The 10,087-nt window shown below is 35.6% G+C and overlaps 1 non-coding gene across 1 annotated transcript; it reads right to left on the bottom strand.

The window, feature by feature from the left end:
- Positions 1-6,829: 6,829 nt before the first annotated feature.
- On the bottom strand, positions 6,830-6,931 carry LOC117096833. Its single transcript, XR_004442667.1, has one exon. It is a non-coding gene; the product is annotated as a U6 spliceosomal RNA (small nuclear RNA).
- Positions 6,932-10,087: the final 3,156 nt, after the last annotated feature.

Below are 10,087 nucleotides of genomic sequence, written 5' to 3' on the forward strand. Positions count from 1 at the left end.
ATACAACCTATTTGGTTAAAAAGAATAAATATGTTTAAGCCTTGTAATTTGTAGTGATGAGTTATTTCCCAAAACTGTGGTGAAAATTTGCCCTATCAATAGTTTTGCTGCCTTCATCAGCCAGGCTTACATCATTGTAAATTTTTGCTAGTTTGTAAATGATAATTAGTATTTCATTTTAATTTTAAGTGCAACATTTTAAAACCCAGTTTCCTCTTACCCCAATGAAATAGTTACTAATTTGATGTCATTTCATTAAAATAAGTCACATTTTGCTGTGAATCTTTTTCCAAATTATTTTCCTAGAAATAATATAATATTTGTCAGGTTTATTGCCTCTTAGAAGATACAGAGATTGCAGCGCAGATTTTAATTTTCAATTTGCTAAATAATTCTTTATAAAATCTGTGTTGTGACCCTTTTCCCAGATATTTTTAATTCAATAGCTATCAAATTTATAAAATTGAAGTTGGTTTTATTAAAGTTTCTACTGACATCATCGTACTGCATTGATGTTGATCTCAGTGATTGTGACTATTCTCAGTTGTTAAAAGCCGTGTAATAATTATTGGCTCACAAGCAAGAAAATGAGATAATTGTATTCAAACTGGAAAATTTGCTTCTGGATAAAGCATATGCAAAGAAAATATAAGACAAAGTATTGGCCATTATACTTGTGAGACTTTGAAGTGTTGCCATCACCCAGTGCATTTTCATTGCATACAGAATGAAAGCAAAAATTACATCATTTATGTGTCTTTGGCTGTAGGTAACAGAAAACCCACTCAAACAGCACTAAATTATGAGACTTGTTGGTTGGACTGATGGTTAGCCAATTCCTATTGGGATAGGAAGAGTAGTTTTCAAAAACTTGAAATACTTTTTCACTGATTGCTAAAAAGTATAAAAGTAACTTCAATAAGTAGTAAAATTAATTAATAAAAAGAAATTAGTAAATGAAATTGCATCTGCTGCCTGTGGCCACAAGAACTCAGTGATATATATTCATAAAATTTATTTAGCTTATGGTTTTATGAGATTCAGGTATTTTCATGTGAGCTCAGCTGATCTTACCTGGGTTTGTTTATGTGGCTGCTGTTAGCTACATGCCAGCTAAGGTGTCTTTCCTGATCTTGGCTGGCCTTGCTCACATATGTTGGGGCTGGCATGGGCTTTGATAACTGGAGTAACTCAACTCTGCTCCACCTGTCTCATCTTGTAGAAAGTTAGTCCAAGTATGTTCTCATAGTAAAGGCAGAGGAGCAAGCACGTCCCTAGTCACTCATGTGTTTTTCAAGCCTCTGCTTGCAGATGCCTACATTTGTCAAGCCACTTTGTGGATTCCAGAGAAAAATGGATGGCACTGCAAAGTTACATGCCCCAAACACATGGATGAATGGAGTGGTGAAGTGGTGAGATCACTGATAACAATCAAACTACAACAAACGTACTGATTCCAGTGACTTATAGGATGCTACTGATAAATAATCCTCTTCTTGGAATGAGATCCGAAACATCTGCAGTTCCACTCACCTGGTGTAATCTTGTCATGGTAAGCAGCATATGCATTCTCTAAAAAGTGTTCTATGTTTTAGGAGAATTGGCATTTTCATTGTCCTTTAAACAATTGCCATTATTTGGAACTACACATACTCATTATAGGAATTTATTGGGATAATTGAGAGTTTGAGTAGCAATAGATGCCTATGTAATAAACATGAATCTTTAGAATTTGTGAGAGCACAGCAAAAATATAAAGAAATAAAATAATAAATTGCCTACTGGGCCATCTTCTGATGCTAGGTAAAAATCAGAAAGTGGAATATATTTTGATAATATCAAGAATTAATATAAAATGTAACAAATCATTTGCATTTATTGAACAAAAACAATTATTTCAACAAATGTATAAGTAGCTTATCATTGCTTTTGAGCATTAAAATTGCTTAAACTTTGTGTCAATAAAAGATGAAAGTGCTTAACACATGTATTTCATTAGAATGTTGATCATGTTCCATTAAAGCTCATAGTTGTAATGAGGAAAATTTGCAAACATCAAACGGGAAAATTGGCAAACATCAAAGGGGAAAATTGGCTTCGCATGGTGGTATGCATCTGTAGTCCTGGAGGCTGAGGCAGTAGGGCCACTTGAGCCCAAGGGTTCAGTGCACTGTGATCACACCTGTGAAGAACTGCTGTACTCCAGCCTGGGCAACATAGCGAGCCCCTGTCTTTTAATTAAAAAGAAAAAAGATGGGGTGGATCATCAATCAGTTATCAATTCCATTTCATATATCACATCAATCAGTTTCACATAATAATGCATTTGAAGTAATATCAGCTTCCAAACATTTTAAAAAGGAATATCAATAAAGAATATAAAAATTTAGAAAGTACCATCCAAACTTCATTTCATGTTAGAAATATTCAAGCACTTCTAGATATAAAATATTAATAGCGCATAACAAAAATAATATTATGTGCATATTATTATAGTCTAGATTTATGGCTCACTTGGAATCATACTTTTGGAAACAGTTTATGAAACGTTCCCACATTTTTGGAAAAATGTGTATATCAAGACAGTAGAATTTCAATTATCACTGATGAAGCTTGAATTATTTCACATAAAAGTGATTAATAATTAACTTAAAATGTGAAATTCAAGACTGAAAATAGTTTTATGTTTTCTTATTCATCAGGGAGCCAAAAGAAATACCAGAAATAATAATACATCAATCTTTATTTTCTTTATTCAAGAAAAATAATTGGCAAATATTTGCATACAAATCTTATGATATATTTTCATATAGTTGTGTTAACATAATCTGAAGGACAGGTTGGAGTTTAGGCTAAACTTTCATAAAAGTTTTTGGATATTTTTATTTAGCACTACATTATTATATTCAATTATCTCTGGGTGAGGTGATAGAAGATGTAAATAAATTCCTTTCTTGATGGATTTTATACTATTATCATATATTAGATGAACATCAGAGAGAATTAAATGATGTACTAACTGGCTGGGGGAATTGATCTAATGAAAACTGAGTCATGTACCTCTATTTATAGCCTGTTTCACTAGAATAGCAAACATAGTTTGGAAATTTTATCAAATGTTGAATATTCAATAGGAATTGTGAAGTGGAAATAATTAAGAAATTGGAAAGCGGACTTTTAAAAACAGATTTGGGTTTAAATTATTATGGTTTTACAGTTCACTACTTTGTTTAACTTGAAAAATTTTTGTTAAAGCTGGCAGATTGATGCATGATAAAAGTGATTAAATCTATAAAACTAAGTAATGCTGTGAAAGAAAAGATGTAGAAATAAAGGCATATGATTTAACAATTGAGGCACAATAGTTATAATAAAAAGACTGTTACATACACTTAAATCACATAAAACTGATATCACAAATGAAATGTTTAATAAATTTTATGACCTTTCAATGTATTGGATCCTGACATTTTCCAGGTGATATTAGGTAGATTTGTAGTTTTAAGATTAACATGCCAATAAAATTAGGCTAAGTAATTATGATATTCTAATAAATACCTTATGAATTATTAATACATGAATTTAATATGTAAAAATCAGAGTACTATAAAAACTTGAAACATTTTGAATATAATTTTTGGTAGTTTAGCAGACATGTAGACAAGATCCAGTAAAATTAATTACATTTCGTGTGTGAAGAAAAATTCCCTATCTGTTTAGACTATGTTACCTAACAACTAAAAATTTTATGAGGAATTTTTGGAAGGAGTTGATGTAGTTTCTTATGTCAAATCATGACTCAAAAAGAGATATTATTTAGCTAGAGGCAGTCATATCAAAGAAAAGATCATAACACTCTGAAAATCAAGAAGCAATTTAGAAGTTATTAGAATGATTTGATGAGTGATATGTACTGTGAGTTATTTATAAGTTACAGCATACATCACTTAATAAAGTTTCAGGCTGGGCATGGTGGCTGAGGCAAGCAGATAGCTTGAGCTCAAGAGTTTGAGATCAGACTGGCTAACATGATGAAATCCCGTCTCTACACAAAATACAAAAATTAGCCGGGCATGGTGGCACAGACCTGTGGTCCCAGCTACTTGGGAGGCTGAGGTGGGAGGATTGTTTAAGCCTGGGAGATGGAGGTTTCAGGGAGCTGAGACCACGCCACTGCAGTCCAGCTCAGGTGACAAAGTAAGACTTTGTCTCAAAAAAAAAAAAGTTTCATAGTATATATGTACACATATATGAGTAGTTTAGTATATTGTGGCTTATATGTACATACATAACATACTATACAGGTTGTATCATATTCTTAATAACACTCAGCTTATTGGCCCCTGTACCTGGAGTCCAGAGACAGGAAGGGACTTGGGACAGGCTTCAGCCGGCATTTCCACCTGTTTCTCTCTAACCCCTTTGGCTCTGCTCTTCTCCGTAAGGACTTAGTTCTTCAGCAGTAGAGTTCCGTATTGGTGGCAAAATGGTTGAAGCAATCCCAGGGGTCATCCTCATGTCGTGACAAACAAAGAAAGATTATCTCCTAGCAGCTTTTTTTCCAGAGCAGTTAAACTTCATTCCCATAACTGTGCAAGATACCCTCGCATCTTGCATCTTGTTCCAGACTGAATCCTGGGCATGTGTTAAATCTTGTCTGTGTGGTCAGGGAATATCATACACAGTCTGGCATAGGCTGATTTCTTGAACAACTCCTGGCTCAGTCGATGGTATGCTCCCAGGCCTGACAGGTGCAGCCCTGAAGTCTGGGTGATGCAATGAAAGGAGAGTTGAGTCTGGCCTCTGGTCACATCCAGTGTAAACACCCTGAGTTAACCTGCAGTACCCACTGTGGCCCACTATCAGCCTGTACTTCTAGATGCATCCCCTGCTGCTATATTGCCTGCACGTTAAACTCTGAATCACTCTGCACCAAGTATTGTTCCCTGAATGAACAAAGTAGAAGAAAACCTGTAAACCCCTTTTTCTTAACCACTTCAATCTGGAATGTTTTCTACTTCCAGCGCATCAAAATCCAGTTGCCCCCTTTTGTCACAAAGTCGACTTTATTTGTGATCTGAGACCGTATGACATAAAACAACAGATTGACTCTTTAGTTTAAAAAATTAAGTAATTTATTATTCACTCGTTGTCTTGGAAAAAAGGAAAGATCATTTGAATCTGCAAGGATGGTATGAAATTACTTGGTTTGTTAATGTAAATTGAATTGAGTTTTAATTTTAGTTGTTTCCTTGAGAAAGCAGAAAAATGGTTTTCCTACTAAATTAGTATTTCCTACTAAGTGAGGCAAATTTAGTTTGGACCACATGTGCCTAATGTGGGCTGTTACATGTGGAACACCTAGAGCTTTGAGAAATATACTGTGGAATATTAGGATTTTTTTTTTTTTAAATTTCACTTGACCGAGCTATGCGGCATGGGGAGAGTGTAAGGAAAGGACTGCGTCCTCTCTTAGAATGAATTAACTAGGAGTGGATCACGGAACTGTTTCTGGACATAGTGCAGTCCATGTTATTGCCTGATATTCAGATTATTCACAGTACATTTTTTGAATTACCTTCTTAGCTATATATAAATTTTTATCCTTTCTTTCCTATACACACAACACCTAATATGGTGTTCCACTTCCCCCTCTTCCTTTTCCCCATATAATTGGACAAAATCACTTTGCCTCTGATTCTTTAATGTTGGGTGAAATTCAGTCCTCCAATCTTAGTCCAGGTTTGGAAGGACGAGAGACAGAAATCCAGTTTCAAGGGACTAAATGCAGGGCTGCCCAAAGCCTCGGAGGCCCTCCCTCTATTAAATATCGTCTCTGTTACCCAGTTTTCCAGCAGTTAACTGGTTAACTTGTTAAGATGTAAATCTAAAAGAATCCCTGGGAAAATGGAACAGTGGGAATCTAGGGTTCTAAAATTTGTATTAGCAAAGGGTCTAAAACTCCTTTGTTTACAATGTCTTAATTATTAAAGAATCCAATAGCATTAAACAGCTTGAGAGAATGTTTGCCCAGGGGAAGTCTATATTTTTGGCAAGCAATAAAATGTTGAATATAAATGAAAGCTACCCTGAATCCTAGCATATGTGTCTCTACTATGTTATTTGCTTCCAGATTTTTTCCAAATGGATACTTTTAAACATATTTATCAGAATACTAAACTTATGCATCTCATTTTTGTTTAAATATGTCTTAAAATTTTCCCCTAGGTTGCTATGGTCTTCATAATTATTATTAAATATAACCAACTTTCCAAGAAACACTCTCCAGTTTTCTACTGCCTAAACAAACTTGTATTATGATCTTTTCTCCTTTTGAATATATTTTCTTGGACTACATTTCCAGAAATAGAATTACTGAATAAAAGGTTTGGAAATATTTATGGCTCATTACATGAAATGCCAAACTTTTTCAAAAAAGAGTTTAAAACAATTTCTATCTCATAATACAGTATGTATATCAGTTTTGGTTATTCTCCACTATTATGCATTTTATTTAATTATACTTTCTTTATTCTTTTTATTTTACTGTCCCACTTCCAGACTCAAAGAAGATCCTAACCTCCTGGAGAACTAGGAAAGTGTATTTATTACTGTTGTATTTATTTACTTTTCTATAACATTAGAACAATGACTAACACAAACTAAGTAAACATTAAATGCTTGTTGCATTGATTTGAATTAATCATGGGAATTCTTTTTGCAGTTATAGTAACTGCCAAATTACTTCATGCTTTGGTAAATTACTTTATTATGATTTTAGCTTTTTTCGTTAACTGAGACTCATGTTCCTCTTTTTAGTGCTTTTTTGTTTTTAATGAAATGCTTCATGATTTTCTGTGTCATCCTTAAAAGGGGACATGTTTATTTTCTCTGGATTGTGCCAATTTTAAGATATTTTCTGCCAAAGCATGCATCATTTAATTTAATTTTACTCCTTCAATAAGCAATTATATGACTGAGTTTACAGTTAGCATTTGAGATACAATTGAGGTTAAACATTTTAAACGTGCTTATTAAAATAATATTCTTTATTTTGTGAATTATTTGCTCTAGAGTTTGCCCATTTGAATCTTGAGTTTTATCTGTAAAATAATTATAATTAAATTTTAAACTTTTCCTGTTACATTTGCTCTAGATTTTTTTTTAGCTTTTTTCAATTTTTATTTGTGGCTACAATTCAGAAATTTCAAAATTTTATAGTCTCATTTGTTTTGGGGGCAGCAGATATCTCTTTTTCTTAGATAGTTCAAAGGTTATTGACTACTACTTAGCACTGCCACGATAGGCTAAATGTCCAGTTTTATTCTATTTGAGGCATTCTAGATATTATTAATGCTTTGTATAATGACATGTTGCACTTTCAGAGTATATTTAGGGATGGGATATGATTAGTTTGCATCGTCTGCATAGATTTTTTTAAACTGGAAAAACAATTACCTATGCATATATTAATTAAAAACATTTTCTTTTATTTTGATGTATGGGTCACTTTTTAGTTTTTTCAACTTTTCAATATAATGTAATATATTGATTTTGTACCTTGCTCTTTCATTTATTGATCGCTCAGCATGTATTTTAATATTTGCTAAGTCTACTTTCTCTCTTGTTTGTGATTGTTCTGAAATATTTTTTATTAATTAGTAATCCAAATGAAATTTGTCATCTGAAGGCTATAGTCTAAAAAAGAGTTTAACATTTTGGTTGTGATTTTATTAAACATTCATATTATTTTGAGAAGGTACAAAATTATGTATGACTGTCTTTCCATCCAGGAGCATGATTATGTGTTTCTACTTATTAAAGTATAAAATTTCTTTCCAATAAAGCTTTAGAGTTTTCACAAAGTATGTCCTATATCTCTCATTTATGTTTTCAAATTAAGATTGCCATTTTAGAAGTTTCATCTCAGAGGGGCACCTGGCTGTGTGAGGTGTCAGTCGGCCCCTGCTGGGGGGTGCCTCCCAGTTAGGCTACTTGGGAGTCAGGGACCCACTTGAGGAGGCAGTCTGTTCGTTCCCAGATCTCAAACTCCGTGCTGAGAGAACCACTACTCTCTTCAAGGCTGTCAGACAGGGACATTTAAGTCTGCAGAAGTTTCTGTTGCCTTTTGTTCAGCTATGCCCTGCCCCCAGACGTGGAGTCTATATAGGCAGGCAGGCCTCCTTGAGCTGCAGTGGACTCCACCCAGTTGGAACTTCCCAGCCTCTTTGTTTACCTCCTCAAGCCTCAGCAATGGCTGGCGCCCCTCCCCCAGTCTTGCTGCCACCTTACTGTTTGATCTCAGACTGCTGTGCTAGCAATGAGCGAGGCTCTGCAGGCGTGGGATAATCTCCTGGTGTGCCATTTGCTAAGACCGTTGGAAAAGAGCAGTATTAGGGTGGGAGTGACCCGATTTTCCAGGTGCCGTCTGTCTCAGCTTCCCTTGGCTAGGAAAGGAAATTTCCTGACCCCTTGCCCTTCCTGGGTGAGGCAGTACTCTTGCTCAGTGGGCTGCACCCACTGTCCGACAAGCCCCAGTGAGATGAACCCTGTACCTCAGTTGGAAATGCAGAAATCACCCATCTTCTGCATCTCTCATGCTAGAAGCTGTAGACTGGAGCTGTTCCTATTTGGCCATCTTGGAAGCTTCCAGAGGAACGATCAGGCAGCAATATTTGCTGTTCTGCACTATTTGCTGTTCTGCAGCCTTTGCTGGTGAAACCCAGGCAAACAGGGTCTGGAGTGGACCTCCAGCAAACTCTAACAGACCTGCAGCTCAGGGTCCTGACCATTAGAAGGAAAACTAACAAAGAGAAAGGACATCCACACCAAAACCCCATCTGTACATCACCATCATCAAAGACCAAACGTACATAAAATCACAAAGATGGGGAGAAACCAGAGCAGAAAAGCTGAAAACTCTAAAAATCAGAGCACCTCTTCTCCTCCAAAGGAATGCAGCTCCTCGCCAGCAACAAAACAAAGCTGGATGGAGAATGACTTTGACGAATTGAGAGAAGAAGGCTTCAGACGATCAAACTTCTCCGAGCTAAAGAAGGATGTTCAAACTCATTACAAAGGAGCTAAAAACCTTGAAAAAAGATTTGACTAATGGCTAACTAGAATAACCTGTGTAAAGAAGTCCTTAAATGACCTGATGGAGCTGAAAACCATAGCATGAGAACTATGTGACACATGCACAAGCTTCAGTAGCCGATTTGATCATCTGGAAGAAAGGGTATCAGTGGTTGAAGAGCAAATGAATGAAATGAAGTGAGAAGAGATGTTTAGAGAAAAAAGAGTAAAAAGAAATGAACAAAGCCTCCAAGAAATATGGGACTATGTGAAAAGATCAAATCTGCATCTAATTGGTGTAACTGAAAGTGACGGGGAGGATGGAACCAAGTTGGAAAGCACTCTGCAGGATATTATCCAGGAGAACGTCCCCAATCTAGCAAGGCAGGCCAACATTCAAATTCAGGAAATACAGAGAATGCCACAAAGATACTCCTTGAGAAGAGCAACTCCAAGACACACAATTGTCAGATTCACCAAAGTTGAAATGAAGGAAAAAATGTTAAGGGCAGCCAGAGAGAAAGGTCAGGTTACCCACAAAGGGAAGCCCATCAGACTAACAGCAGACATCTCGGGAGAAACTCTATAAGCCAGAAGAGAGTGGGGGCCAATATTCAACATTCTTAAAGAAAAGAATTTTCAACCCAGAATTTCATATCCAACCAAACTAAGCTTCACAAGTGAAGGAGAAATAAAATCCTTTACAGACAAGCAAATGCTGAGAGATTTTGTCACCACCAGGCCTGCATTACAAGAACTACTGAAGGAAGCACTAAACATGGAAAGGAACAACCAGTAGCAGTCACTGCAAAAACATGCCAAAATGTAAAGTCCATCGACGCTAGGAAAAAACTGCATCAACTAACAAGCAAAATAACCAGCTGACATCATAATGACAGGATCAAATTCACATAAAACAATATGAACCTTAAATGCAAATGGGCTAAATGCTCCAATTAAAAGACACAGACTGGCAAATTGGATAAAGAGAAGATTCATCAGTGTGCTGTAT

This window comes from Trachypithecus francoisi, unplaced genomic scaffold (genome assembly GCF_009764315.1).
Source record: "Trachypithecus francoisi isolate TF-2019V2 unplaced genomic scaffold, Tfra_2.0 Lachesis_group14, whole genome shotgun sequence".
Lineage (NCBI taxonomy): Eukaryota > Metazoa > Chordata > Mammalia > Primates > Cercopithecidae > Trachypithecus > Trachypithecus francoisi.